The sequence below is a fragment of the Podarcis filfolensis genome (genome assembly GCF_964270895.1).
Source record: "Podarcis filfolensis genome assembly, chromosome: 11".
NCBI classification, from domain to species: Eukaryota; Metazoa; Chordata; class Lepidosauria; order Squamata; family Lacertidae; genus Podarcis; species Podarcis filfolensis.
In genome coordinates, this window is record NC_139613.1 from 60,664,785 (window position 1) to 60,680,297 (window position 15,513).

The 15,513-nt window shown below is 40.8% G+C and overlaps 1 long non-coding RNA gene across 1 annotated transcript in view; it reads right to left on the bottom strand.

The window, feature by feature from the left end:
* Positions 1-1,114: 1,114 nt before the first annotated feature.
* The window catches only part of LOC310745075, a 32,634-nt gene continuing 18,235 nt past the window's right edge, over positions 1,115-15,513 (bottom strand). The window contains exons 3-4 of the long non-coding RNA XR_014539898.1: positions 3,982-6,195; positions 1,115-1,457 (exon numbers count right to left, since the gene is read on the bottom strand). This is a non-coding gene — a long non-coding RNA (uncharacterized lncRNA). The remainder of the gene's footprint in view (positions 1,458-3,981; positions 6,196-15,513) is intronic.

A 15,513-nucleotide genomic window follows, 5' to 3' on the forward strand; every position in this document is an offset into this window, starting at 1 on the left:
GACAGCCAACACTCCTGAGGTGTCTAAAGCTGGTCATCTCTACCTCTTCTCAGCAGCCTTCTTCAGCCATCCCATTACTCATGCAATTAACACTGTATACAAGTAGAAGAGGGAAGATGATTATGTGTCCATCGCCCTTTGCAGGTTGGAAGGCAACTGTTGATAGCAAGAAGCCTGATCCACTTCTGGAGGACCCAAGGTGGAGCAGGCTCCCTACTTCAGACAGTCACCCTCCAACTTGTGGAGGACAACCGGATAGTGGCAGAGTGTGTGATTAGATCACACGTGTCTTCATCCTGCACACAGTGTCAATTGGGTGGAGAAAGGAACACTTGAAGATGGCTTCTCTCACTTACAAACACCATGATCATGTCATCTATTAGCTGGGGTGGAGAAGAGCTCTCTCCCTTTCAGGTATTTCCTAGCCATTCAGAAAGCCTTCTATTGAGAACATCTGCCATGCTGCCTAACACTTAGCAATGTGCTAGGACTACAAGACAACTAAGGTAGCCTACAACTTTCTCCGGCGTCCACCCCCCTCAAATTTAACAACAGTTTATGGTTTGTCTGAAGGAGACAAACCACAGGCCTGGGTTCAGGCAACACGCAAAGCCCAGCAAAAGATCTTGGACTGCTTTCATATGGGTTCCATTGTCCCAGTCCAGGCAGTGTCTCCTCACTCCCCTGCCACTTGCCTTGCCTGGCTGGACTGGTCCCAGCACCAGGAACTCTCCATATGATAAATCAAGAAATGGCTCTGAGAAATGTTTAAAAGCACCCTAGATTGTACACAAGTACAAGCAGGAAAAGAAGAAATAACTTTTCAGAAACCTTGCGACTATGGAATGTGAGATAGAGATGAAGACTGTCATATATTTTTATCATTTGAACTCAAAATTAAGGGAATGCCTAGTGACGGCATCAAACGTAAAGATGCTATTGAAAGCTGGTTTTGGATTGGGTTTTAGATCTATGACATGTTCACAAAGATGAGTGATATCTGATTAGTTCATTCCTTTCCAGGATGAATTCAGGCACTGGAGAAAAACACACACAACTTCCTGGAGCAACTTTATTAAACCAAGTGTTGTTGATCTTCATTCTGATTCATCTGAGCCCAGGTATCGTCTGAAACTGAGACACACCTTTTATAATTCTGCAGTCAATCATCCTAGTATATTTGAAGGAAGAACTTCCTTTTTTCTGCTGTGGAAATTGCTGACAATGCTGAAGCTTCTATAATACTTACTATATTGTAGTTAAAAACAAATTTTGTTTTCTTGCAAAACAAATTCAGCAAAAAAAAATCAGAAGATTACACAAACCTGTTCAATGGCTTCCACTCTAGGTCATATTCAAGTCAACTTCTAAAAAGTACATGACTGAAACCCATCTGAAAATTCAGGTTGCAGAATTATAGTTCACTAGTGCAAAGTGCCCAGAGTTCCTTGGTAATTCTAAGAAACAGAAACAAAAAATCAGTGCAGTTTTGAAAAGTTCACCACCTTGATTTAAAATGGCATCCAACTGTAGCCAAATGCAGAAATAAAACCTCCTTGATTTCAAGAGCCATTGTGCAAACTTTTGTTAAGGAAGGTGATGGTGAAATGCAGTGGAAAGTATGGGATAATGCTTGCTTTGATGCAGCATCATTTAACCTTCCTACAAACAAATCAGGACTAATGCTCAATAAGCATCTGGAAGCTTCCTAGCAAGTCATATTTCACTGAAGAGAAAAGGAGCTAAAATGACTTTCAACACAGAGGGTAGTATCCTCCAAGGCCAGGAATTACCATGATCTTGAAAGTAGCAAGTGGGCTTTTTCCAGGCTTTTCCAGGTCTTCAAATAATTGCTTTTTAGAGTTGAAAGGGATATTGGAGGTCATGTAATCCATCCCCTGCTCAATACAGTACAGGACTCTTGCAACTCAAGCTCTGCTGAAATGCCTCCAGGGAAGGAGAGCCCACAACAACCTTCCAATGGATTGTTGAACGGCTGAGTATCTTGTGTCACTGAATTTGACTTCCTTGCAATTTCCACCCATTGGTTCAAGTCTAGTCCTCTGAAGTAACCTCAAACAAGTCTGCTCCGTCTCTGTGTGGAAGCCCTCCAGCTATCTGAAGGCATCAAGTATTTCCCTACTCTTTTCTAGGCTAAGCATACCCAGTTCTTTCAAATGTTTCTCCTAAGACTTGGTTTCCAGATCAATTACCCTCCTCCTCTGACTTTGAGGAACAAGACAAGTCAAGCACTTCATCATCACCAGGGGTGCCAGCTTGAACAAAATATGGGAGGGGTGGTAAGTCCCTCCCCACATAATCTATCACATGACATAGCACACACTCACCATTTGAATGAGAATTCCCCTCAACTTTGTGGGGAGGGGCCTATGATGATCATCACCACCATCTTAGAAGCTTGCAGCCAAAGTTTTAGCTGAAAAAAATCTTTCTTTTTCTTTCTTTCGTACAGTGGAGTATCAGACATTCCCAAATAATAAAGCATTGGAGAATCGCTTTCCCTCAACCCCAAAATACTGTGTATTGTTATAATACGGGACTTGGCATTTGTTGTTGCTGTTGTTCTTGATTAGTATTCAGACACACACACAGCAAGATGTACTATCTATGAACATTCATAAGACAGGCAGATATATTTCTGATCTTAGCTTGCCATTCTGGGCTTGCTTTTTTCCAATCGGAAAACATATGAGATTTGTGATATATGCAAGTTACAAACTAACTCAAAGGAGTGTAGGAAACTCAACTCAACACAAACTGGCATCACTTCCAGACAAAGCATACATTGCACAATCGTCCTGATATGTTTGCACAAAAATTGCCTGGAGGTTATATGATATGGCCATCAAGTGGTTGTAATCCTGCAACTGTAGTTTTCTGTCACTTTTCATACCACAAAAAGTCCATTAAAAATTATTGCACAAAAGCACTATATAACCATTATCAATTATTGTGCCATACCCACTTTCTTTGTGGTGGGTTATGCAGGGCATATACTGACATGTAACCAAATTTGTGAGAGATATCTGCAAATGTATGTGATGTTAAAACCCTCTTGAGTCCATGATGTGGAGTGATAAATGAAAGAATCTGCTAATGCTGCAGATGGAATGTTGAGATATCAGCCAGAAAATATATTTATTAGGAACGCAGGGACGCGGGTGGCGCTGTGGGTAAAACCTCAGCGCCTAGGACTTGCCGATCGCATGGTCGGCGGTTCGAATCCCCGCGGCGGGGTGCGCTCCTGTCGTTCGGTCCCAGCGCCTGCCAACCTAGCAGTTCGAAAGCACCCTCAGGTGCAAGTAGATAAATAGGGACCGCTTACCAGCGGGAAGGTAAACAGTGTTCCGTGTGCTGTGCTGGCTTGCCAGATGCAGCTTGTCACGCTGGCCATATGACCCGGAAGTGTCTGCGGACAGCGCTGGCTCCCGGCCTCTAGAGTGAGATGAGCACACAACCCAAGAGTCTGGCAAGACTGGCCCGTACGGGCAGGGGTACCTTTACCTTTACCTTAATATAGGAACTGCTAGCAGAATTTCAAGATGGCTTGAATGGCTATTCTAGCTAGGAACTGCATTTATTTAGGTTTTTGGTATGTTGTGATTTCACTCTCTTTCTCTCTCTCACACACCCACACCCACACCCCAAAAATAGAGCATGTAATATTTAAAAACTCATATTTACCAATGATGCTGCAGAAGGAGGGCTGGCAGAAAGCCCCCAGTCCTCAGAAGCTCATTTCCAACCCCTCAATCCTACAGCATCATGGCATGGTCAAGATGTACACTTGGCCCTTTGATCCATTGCTTCTATTTATGACCTCTTTATTCTTAAATAACAACATTGCCTGGAGAAGCCAACGGGATGCTGCTCATCTTGAAAACAATCTCCAAATCAAGGCACTTTATAATTTAAATTGCTAATGCCTTGGCTCGGATCCATAACACCTTAGGCTCTTACCTCATCATGAAATGTTGCAAGCTAAGCAGAGTCAATGCTCATCATTATTTGGAGAAGGGGGAACTTGTGCTGAAGCTGATTCCGTAGGTGATGCTTCTTGAGTCAGCGCTTACAAAAGCTGACATGCCCTAGACAAGAGGGGGAAATGATATGGAGGCAGATGCATTCCCTGCCCCCCACACACCGATGATAAATAACAGCAAGTCTCCAAAGTTCCCATGAATCACTTTGCCATGAGAAATGTGAACCAAGCTAATTGCAAGACCATTTATCTGTGCCTTTCATTGAATGACGCATCCACCTCCCTATTCCATTTGTAGAACTGTTATTGTTTTTGTAATTTGACAAGCCTGCCCAAAGAACAGCTATATGAATAGAGAATTTGGAATCTTGCAATCTCAAAGTTAAAAGCACATTTCTCCTACTTAGCTTGAAAAGAAGTGGGCAGTGTGTGATGAGGATTGAGAAGTCAGAGAGGAGTTTAAGACATTTCCATTGCTTGTGGAAGGCGGCACAACCGCTTGTGCCTACCCCATGTTTCCTATTTCCTGGTCGGTACACCATCCTGCCCATTAGTGTCCAATCTCTACATTCTTCCTCTTTCCACTCTCCTAGTCCTTAGGGGTAAAAAAAATAATCATTCCAAATCTATTGAAAAACCATGTATGCCTGTGGTGCATGTTTTATCCTTATTTGATTGAGCATATGCAAGTCAAAATGATTAAAATACTTCTCAAGTTCCTGCGTGTCATTTCTGCATGAATTTTTCCCCACGTTCCTTTCAGTCCATAATTCAAATGTTTGGCTATTCTTGTCTGAACCTCACACCTGGAATTCAAGCACATGCTGCTTGCCACATCTTCTTCTCTCTTCCATAAATTTCAAACTCTGTTCCTCTCTTGCACAGAGCTCACAAGAAGGCAGTGGGTACCCTGAGCACTCAGGCTTTCAGCTCACAGGGGCAGCCTGGTCATCTTCCAAAACACTCAAAATGACGCTGCTGGACTACAAAGCCCACCATCCCTGATCAGGCTTTGCCAGCTGGAGCTGATGGGAACCAAAATCTAAGAACTTCTAGAGGTCCACCTATTTCCTACCCTAGCTTAGGCCTTACTTACCTACAGAACTTGTGTCTGAATTGAGCCACAGCTATAGCGACAGCCGTTGCAAACCCTTTGTGACTGAAATAATGGGATATACATAGTGCCAAGTCCTGAAGAACTAGTCCCAATGTTGATCTGGAGTAAATATGTCCCACTGGGTGCAAAGACTAAAGTGGACAGTTTTTTAAGGAAAATATCTTCACACACAGGCTACCTAGGAGCATGCTTGTAAAATTCAGAGCCCAATATATCAAATGATGTTCTTGGGTAATGTATGATGGTGGTTTGTGTTGGGATCAGGATGAAGGCATAACACAAATGTGTAACGAGGCAAAGCAGCAAATAAAGCAGAAGAAACCCAGGCTAATATTAGCAACAAGCTGTTAGGGCACCCATTGCTTAGAGCATTTGGGAGTATGGTGGGAGGTTGATAGGATGGTGACAGTTACCAGACAAATCTTGTTGCTATAATAAGGCTTATATGCCGAGTAGATGACTCATTGCAAGCATCATCTCCATTACATTTCCTCCGTACACAGGCTGTGGCTGGGTCTGTTCATGGGTTCCCTTGCAGTGCTGGTTAGAAGAATGTCAATGGTTAAGGGGCCTGATTACAGCCAGCAAGGCAAGTTGCACCTTGGGTAACCTGGGTTTTCATCACAGTGGATGCTTTTGATTATAAGGGCACACCAAGAAATTGAATTTTCAGAATTCTGACCCCACACACATTATTTGGGTTCATTTGATCCATGGCTCTCACACTACTACAATTCTTTCTGTATTTATTGGATTTTAATGGATTGCTTTTGTTGTATTGGTATTTATGTGTTGTACACCTCCATGGAAATTTTAATGAAGAGTGCCATTAAAAAAAGTTTTAAGGAAACAAATAAAGATAAATGAATATATAAACCTCTCTATGCGGAACAGTGTTGAACTTTACAAACATTTGCAAACAAGAAATCCTCAGCTGTGTGAAGATTTCTCACAAACCCTGCCCTCTGGCTGTATCTGCTCAGGTGGTCTTGCTTTTCCATGCCTCCACACCATGTGCCCACAAGAAGAGCCTTGCTTCATCAGACCAACAGTGGTTCTGAGAATTCAAAAGCAACTAGGAGACAGAGAAACATCACTTCAAAATTGTATCATTTCTCATATGCCTACTTATGCATCTTTTCTGTCAAAAAGAAGACTCCCCTTATGTAGCTGTCCATCCTTCTCATGCCACAGGAAAGAGGGTGTAAGAGCTTCTCATGTGGATTACGGGGCATCCAGCTATCGCTCACTCCTGCCTTTTATTTAAACACAGTGCCCAAAACAGTGAATTTTGTTGGACCATTCATTGGGAGTAAAATGAAACCCTCCCAAAAAATAATAAGGGAGGGGGAGATTTCTGCAAAAGAGGGTGAGGGGTAAAAATCTTCTTGCTTCGATTGCATTCTGGGAGGTGTGGCTGGCATTAAGTGGCCCAAGGTTCTCCCCACAGATTCCTGGAGAGACAGTAGGCATGTGGCAAACGCCCTCCTTTTTATGTCACATCAGCAATTTTGTGGAATGATGACCACATATTTGCTACAAACTAAAATTAATTTTAAAAGCTGCATTCTGATAGATTTTTGCTAAGAATCATGGAAACTATATCATTTGAGAAGGTGTTGAGACTGTTTGAACAGAGAGCTCTAGCCCACTTAATGGATTTATATAATTGCCAGGCTTCCTTGCTTGGTAGCTGTGACCATGAAATAGGCTTGAACCCAGCCCACGGGGTAAGGAATATAGACCTTATGAAAGCTCATGAAATTCATAAATGAAGTTCACGTAGAAGAAGTGGGGAGTCAAAATGTTTTCTAGACTCTCTTTTAATAAATTGGAGACCTGTTTGACAAACATTCTTGACTCACACTACTGTAGAATTATCAGTTACATGCACTCTACTAATCTTATAAGGGTCATTTTGCATATTACAAGAAAACACACAATGCTAGTCTTACTCAGACATTGAAATTAATGGGCCTAAGTTAGTCATGTCTTAATTTAGTTTGTCTATCCTAAACAACCCAAAACAACTCAACTAAACTTGTTTATTTTAAAGCAAACTGTATTAGAGAATGCTTAAGCAGCATTAATGTAAGATTCTGCAAAATCATAAATTATAATAACTCAGATGGACGCTTTCATCCAGTCCAGACTGAAATGCCCACAGCTATTAGGATATTTGGCTTAGTGGCACATTATATGTCTGGAGATTCTATTAAATGTTTTTAAATGAGAATAAGGCATTTATGATTTGATTGGTGAGTGATTTTACTATTAATTCTAACAACTTGATTATTTCTCCCCAAAGCATGATTCAGATCTTAACTTTATAGTTCCCTGCAGTAAGAAAAACAACAATTAAAATGTGTAATCATAAAGTAGCCAGCAACAAATGGCATTTCCCTAAGAGAAGCTGCCCTCAATATACAAAGCCGTTTCAGTCTTTGTCTCCAGTGTTGCCATTTTAGATTTCAGGGGAGTACAGCAGCTTTCCCCAGCCTGGTGCCCACATCTCCAGCCTGATCATTGTGACACCACTGCAAAGGAGGGAAGAGCAGGCAGTACCATTACACACCCTGATGGATGGCCTTGACTGGTAAAGTAAGAGGCTTCTCTGGCACCAAGGGTTCAAACCATGCTGGGGAACAATACCACTGCAGGAGAGGAAGGGGTGGAGAACTTTGGGAAAGCTACAACTGCACTCTCCCCCAACAACACATACCAGTGGCTCACTGGGTGGATCAGGATCCACTGGCACATCTCTGGGGGACTTGTGGTAATTCTGCGGGGTTTCTCACTCCCTGCTTAACAACAGTAACAACGAAAAAGTGTTTCCTCCCATAAGTTAGGCTGCTGAAGGAGAATAAAAGATATGTCTGTTTAATGCAGAAAAACATGATCCATTAGCGCTGAGATCCATTAGGAATTTAATTTGACCAAACTTGTATTGCTGGCTTTTGGTGAAAAGTGGGGTTGCTGGTTTCTTATCTGGATGTTGAAATTCTGATCTATGTCAAGATTTATAAGCCTGCTTCCTTAAGGAAGCAAGAAGCAGGAAAGCTCATGTCCTAGTGCATTAAAACTGGGGGGAAATTGTTTTAAAATTGGCTGAACAAGGGTTTCTGCCCTTGGGGAAATAGATCTCTTAAACCTACCCTTTCCCTCTCTTTGAGTCTCTGGCAAGAAAAGCCAATCATAGCTTTCTTCAAATGGCAATTTAATCAGGGAACGCAAAACTTAAAATGGTATAATATTTTTTGCTGCATCATGAACTGTCCATGGAAAGGAACTAGTTTTCTGATACGAAAGGGGGTTTGTCTGCTTAATTGCTTTGGTAAAGCCCCACTTGACACAGGGAGCTATATTTAAAGTGAAATTGGGAACCATTTGAGGGTGGGCAGGTACCCCTTTTGTGTGTGAATGTGATGGGAAATTTAGGTTGCCAGAAGGAAAAGGTCTTTCCCCACTTTCTGGGGGCGTGAATTCCAGAGAGAAATACGAGTAACAGCTGATGTATGGATGTGGGTAATTAACTGAAGTACAACTAGGAACTTCATAATAATCCTGCTGCAAACTTGCTACAGCATCCAAATATTTAAGGTGAACTTATTTCTCTTTTTTGAATACCCTTCTGTATATATTTATCCAGCGTTGGTTGAGATTTTCAATGGAATGTTAAACCAGAGACCTGCATTCTCTCTTTCACAGACCTCAGCAAATAATGAAGCTGCTAGCCAGTCTAACACTTATACTGTACTCAGAACGCTTATCCGAAGAGTTTTCCACTTTAAAGATTGTCACTGGGAATGGCCAACTCAGTAATTAATACTTTTGATGCCTCTAATTATGTTTTTGTTTACTTTTATTATAAAAGCTGCATCTCTTTGCATGGATTTTCAATTGTTTTCATGAAATCCTTACAGGAATAAACCCTTTAATACAGGATATTTGGACTTGATGTTTAATAACTTGTCTATTGTGTTCAAATACACAATATGTCTAGGGGGGAAAACCTTCTTTCTTCCCTTCTTTCTCCCTCAGCCAAACTAAGTGAAGGAAATTAAGCTGAGTATATAGTTTTATAAGTTGTGTGTCCTTGTTTCTCAGTTTGATCCTTTTATGTTTTGTGGTATTTTATGCATTGTGAATTGCTTTTATTAATAGACTGGTAATTATTTATTATGGTTGATAAGTGTATACTGTGTAATTATTATATGCTGGTATTTAATTTTACTGTTTAGTATTAGATCCTGATGGATTGTTGAATGTTGCTTTGTTTGATATAAGTTTATTATAAAGTTACTGTGACTTTTTATAATGGATTGGATTGCTACTATTGTTTGATTTTTTATTATGTTTTATATGTGTTGGAAGCTGCCCAGGGTGGCTGGGGCGGCCCAGCCAGGTGAGTGGGGTATTATAAAAAAAAATTATCATTATATTATATAACAGGAATAATTATATGAAAAGTAATAATAATAGAAATGAATAAAATTCTTAACTCAGAAGTTTCATATTGTTTACAGCTTGCCAAGAAGAAAGGTAAGGATTCCTCCTTTAATTCCAGAATTAAGCCTTGGCTGTTTTTACTTCCTCCCTTTTCTAACTGATTGTGTCTTTCAGCTCCAAAGGACCCCCCCCCCCCGCTTTGCCCCCTGCAGGCCTTTCTCTAAAGATGGTGCTTTCCAGCCAAATCTGCCAGCCCAAGTTCACTGCAAGACTGTTGCACCCCAGAAAACGGATAGCTCAGGTTTCTCTCCCCCCTCCCCGACATCTTCATTGAAAGCACCTACTTATGTGTGCACTAAGCATGATGAGACATCATAAAAGAGAGAAAAAGAAAAACAGCACCCGTGTAGAAGGAAAAATAAAGGGGGGGGACCCAAAAAACTGCATACTTTACAAAGTTGTTATTGTACTTCACCAGATCTTAACCTATTACAGTATTTGTAAGAATGGATTCCAAATACCGTTGAATTTGTCCATGACAAGTCTGTGTTTATATGCTAGTTGTTCTTTTGTCGTGAGTTTGTATGTCTTCAATCCAGTTGTAGAAGGGAGCCACATTTTTATTTTTCCAATCCATCAGTATTAATCTTTTTGCTGTGGCACGGAGAGTCCTTTTGTAAGGTTCCATGTGCTGGGTATATAATTCAAAAGGATATTGTAACATAATAGAAACTACAGATAATTTAGGATGATGAAAACTTTAGAGAAGTATTGTTGTGCAGATGAAAATAGAAAAGGACCCATGGGTGGGATGGGGGAAGTCAGGAGATTCAGAGCAATATCAATATGTGAATGTGTATGACACTTTGATGTAACTTTATTCTTAATTCTTTTTATTTTTTATTTTTTTCCCCTTTCCTTATTTTTGAAAACCAAATTTAAAAATTATTTAAAAAACAAAACAAAAGGATGTTTTGCTCTGTAAATGTAAGGTTGTTCCATACAGTTCTGTTGATAGTTTCAGTTCTGTCAAAAATCTTTCAATATAGGACAATGAAAAAACATGTTTTAGAGAAGCATTATCCCTATTGCATCTCCAACAGTTAGATAGATACCTTAGATAGCCCTTTTTTAAACAAACATGATGGGATCCAGTATATTCTAAATATTATTTTTTGTTGGTATTTCTCCTTGCTGTCTATTTGCCAATATCACTGTTAAGATTTTTGTATCAATGTTCATCAAATAAATTGGGGGATAGTTGGCACATTGCGTTAGGTCCCTACCGGGCTTTGGAATAACAGTAATGTAAGCCTGGTTGAATAATGTTGAGCTGATTCCTACTCTAAATGCATCATCATATTTTTGGCTGATGCAAAAAAAGCTGACTCAGAGGCTATCAAGCATAAACAGGCAGACCCAAATACAGCTATTTTACAAAATATCCTGGCCCACCTTCAAACCCTAAACCATATACAATACCAGCTGAAACTCTAACAAGACTTTAATGCGTTTCGGGTGCAATTGGCGAACTGTGAAGGCAGATTGGGCTCATCTGAGACATTTTCACAGGCCTCTCACAGCACTCTTAATCATCGCCTTAATGATTTAGAATCTCAGCAGACAAAAGAACCTGAAAATTATCAGCCTTGAAAACCCGCCAAGCCAAATAGAGCTGGCAGATTACTTGCAACAGGTATTCAAAGAGGTGCTCTCTGCCTGCTCAGTGTCAATTTGACATAGAACACGTTTTCAAAATCCCAGTGAAAAGGCGAAGGACGGGGGCTCCCTCAAATATAAGTTTGTGCGTGTTCAAGATGGAGATGAGCTCTTACGCAAATTCTGCCAAAAATCAATGGAAGCCTCGGTGAATTGGGAACTGAAGAATAATTCTTTCCAGACTCTTCCAAGGATGTGATTCAAGCGCACTCTAAATTTGTTAAAGCAAAGGCCCTTGCTAGCGCAAATAATGTGAAATACTGCATTCAGTTCTCGGCAAAGTTTTGTATTCAACTTTCAGGTCAGACTCACAAATTTGACCAGCCAGATTTTGCAGAGGCATTCCTCACTAAAATTGGTGAACACCCTGGAACTGAAGCTTTGGATGACTCCCTTAACTAATAAGAGGATACACTGTTGAAGATTCCGCCAATAGATTGGAGTGTAAACAGTCAGCAGTGAAAATCAACAAGAGAATGTTTATTGACTAGTGAAGCAGCAAAAGTCACCACCACTTTTTGAATAAAAATATTAACAAGTCAGAGTCAAGCTGACAGGAAAGGAGGAAGAGGAAACTGTGAGCTTAGTCCACCCCGGAAGTCATGATTTTTCTTTTTCTTTTTCCATTTGGATTATTTTTTCTGTTTTTATTTTTCTTATGTTTTCAAAACTGGTTAAGTTGGATAATCGGTTTTTTGTTTTCATTGTGTAACACTAATGTAATAGGGGATTTTTCTCTGTCTCTTCTTATTTTTGTTCTGTTTTTTTGTCTTCATTTTCTTATTCTTTATTTTTTTTCCCCTCCTTTCAACAACAGTAATAATGAAATTGCTAGGTTATGGCTATTATTATGTATATCAAGCCAAATTATATAGAGAGATATGTGTAAGGTATTTGAGGTGTATGAATGGCAGGTGTGTGTATATATATATATATATATATATATATATATATATGCATATACAAGAAAGCTTTCATGGATCCTGAAGCTTCTCCTTGGTAAAAATGAATCAAACAGTAAAAAATAGGGAAGTTTGGCACAAAATGTAGTGCCCCAGGTGAGACAAAGAAATGTGGTCCCCAGTTGACCTACCCCATAGCCTGAGCTATGTAAAGGCATGAAATGGAAGAGGACCCTCCAGGCCCATATAAAACATTGGGGTTGTGGCAATGAGCCAAGCCCATCTATCGCACATAGTTATGCAATATACATTAAACATAAATCAATTACACAAAAGAGACAATTGGCTCTGTACACTACAGACATAGTTCAACATTCCTACATAACAACATAGTCACAACGGGAGTCTTCAGGATGGACTTGGCTGTTATGACTATCCTCTTCGTGGTTTGGGCAATGAATGCAAATGCAGGTCCGGATGCACCTCCTAAGGTGGAGGCTGACACCTTTCTTTTGCCTGCCCTGAATCTCCTGTCAATCAAAATCATTAAGTGGCCTTAAGTTCTAATATTATGAGACGGAAAACGTTTTTCCCTGTCTGCTTACTCCATGCCATCCATAATTCTGCAAACCTGTCATGTCCCCTCCCCATAGTTACCTCTTTTTCTAAGCTAAAAATATCTTCATGTTTTAGCCTTGAATCATCCCATCATTTTTGGTTGACACTTTCTGTCCACTTTTTCAGCTCTGTAATTTCTTTCTTTTTGGAAATGGGATGATCAGAGCTGAACACAGTGTTCCAAATCCTGAGGTATCACAGATTTATTTTCAATCCATTTCCAAATAATCCCTAGCACAGAATTTGCTTTATTCATTGCTGAGCCACAGGCTGAGATGACGGTCTTACTGAGCTAGCCTCTGGGACCCCAAAATCTCTTTCCTGGTTAGTCACCATCAGTTCAGATGCCATCTGTGTAGATGTGAACTGAATATTTTTCCCTACCCCAGATTGCATCATTTTATATTTCCCTAAAATCTCGTTTGCCATTGTGCATCCCTTTCACCCAGTTTGTCAAGATCCTTGCCTTATCCTAAATAATTTGATGTCATCCACAGAGCTGATGTTTCCCCCTCCCTATCCTGATGCCAGATCGATTTAAGAAAAAATGAAATGGTGCCCAAGCACCCAAAATAGACCGTTGACATACTGTGACTCCCTTCCTGAAACTTACTACCGCTTGGGGGAGTGGAGATTGTCAGAGTCAACAGGCCCAACCCTAAGAATGCCAAAACCACAACAAAGGCTTGCCAAGGTAGAAAGTGTGACACACACTGCAAGCAATTCAGTCATGCAAAGAAGTGGTTCCCGAACTGTGGAAGGTTTCTGGGTGAGTCAGCAGATTGCTGGCAATCCAGCCTGGAAGCAGTATCACTTGGAAAAGGAGAACAGTTCAGGCAGATGATGACAGATTAGTCTTCAGCCTCTTTAATGGAATCCCCCGTTGCAGATTTCTAAAAAAGCCTTCCTATTTTTCAAATGGCCTTTTATCACAGAACGGCAGTACTGCAGAGGACATAGCTGGTGTCCCTTTTTTGAAATCCCTGCAGCCCACAGAATTTGACATCTCCTTTCTTCCTTTACTTTTCATGTGTGAATGGTGTCTTCCGAAGGGAAACTCCAGAAATGGCTACCGTAATTAATAATATTATTATTATTCTGTTACAGATTTGGAAGCTCCCCCAAACCCTATAAATTAATAAATTTTGATTATTTGGAGTACTGAAGGGAAAATATGAGGCCAGTGTAAAAGTACAGGCTAAGATTTCTTTCCAGGCTAGGGCCTCACCTGGAATAGAGGCACTAACATGACAAAAGATGTTGATGGCCCACCTGAGAGCCTGGGCCTGGGCAGACAGGAAAAGAGAGCCTTTAGAGCAAGGTGTGCTGGTAAGAAGTAGGGGGAGAACAAAGTCTGGGATCCATCTTGGGCAGGAAGGCTGAAGGCTGACTGGGAGAGATTCCTTGGGCTCCAGGGCTGCACTGCTATGGGGAACAAGTCTTGCTTGAGATGACTATGCTCTTACAGCATAGTCATCTCAAGACTCCCTCCATGCACAATGAAGGTGTAAATAGGTGAATAAACCATATTTCTTAAAAGCTACAACAGACTCCACTGTGTCTCAATTCTCCAAAAGAAAACAGACCCTGAGTGAGTGCTTGGAACCCCATGGACTCTTGCCACTGCTCAGCAGAGCCAGGGGGAGGCACCCAACTTTTGTAACAATACCATTACATGTTACCCACTTTGCCAAGCTTAAGGTGGGTTTTTTTTTATGTGAGAATAAAAAATGGAAGCAAAGAAGCATGCCTACAATTTATAGAAAAAGGGCTGATCCATGTATCTGTTTCCCAGACAATGGGTATTGTACTTTCCCACCAGTTAGTCTGTACCTAGCGTTGCCATCTTTGTTCTGGCAAAATACAAGGTGAGGCAGAGCAGGTGGTGTGTTATGTACTGAAGTTCTCACCCTGGGCCAGCAGGGGGATACTGTAGATAGTTCAGGTCCACATATGCAAATAAGGGATCGAAAGTGACGTTCAGTGATTGGATAGTTACAGAAAATGGTTACTGTTGTGTTCTAGTGGAGCTCTATATAAGCAGGCTGGCTGAAGCCTTCCGTTCAGTTCTGTTCTGGCCTGTGAATAAACAAGAGCTGTTTGAAGAATCGCTGTGTCGTCTGATATGTTCACCCACAACTTAACATGGTGGACTTCTTTTCTCATCTGGTGCTGAAGCAATTTATTACAATCTATTGCAGCCCAACAGGATAGCCCCTGTGCAATTTGACACATGCACACACCAACATATGAATGTGTAAATCTGTCTGTGCTTGTCTACCCAGAGCTTAAATATATGACCGTTCACACACGCTTTCAAACACATGCATTTGGAGAGGATACCTAACAAGAGAGAGAGAGAAAGAAAGATGAAATACAGGACAAAAGTGGATCATTACAGGACATAGCATTTTACATTGAAACACGAGACAATCCTGTATTATACAGGACAAGTGAAAACCCTGTGACTATACCCCTGTTTAGCTACCTCCAAGGCCTCTTCTGCACTATCCACTGAAAGCAGTATTGTACCTCTTTAAACAGTCATGGCTGCCCTCAAAGAATTCTGGGAACTGTAGTTTTTTAAGAGTGTTGAGAATTGTCTGGAGACCCCTTTTCCCCTCACAGAACTACAATTCCCAGAGTTCCATGGAAAGAGGTGTTGGCTGTTAAACCATCAGAGCACATTCAGATGTTGATATTCT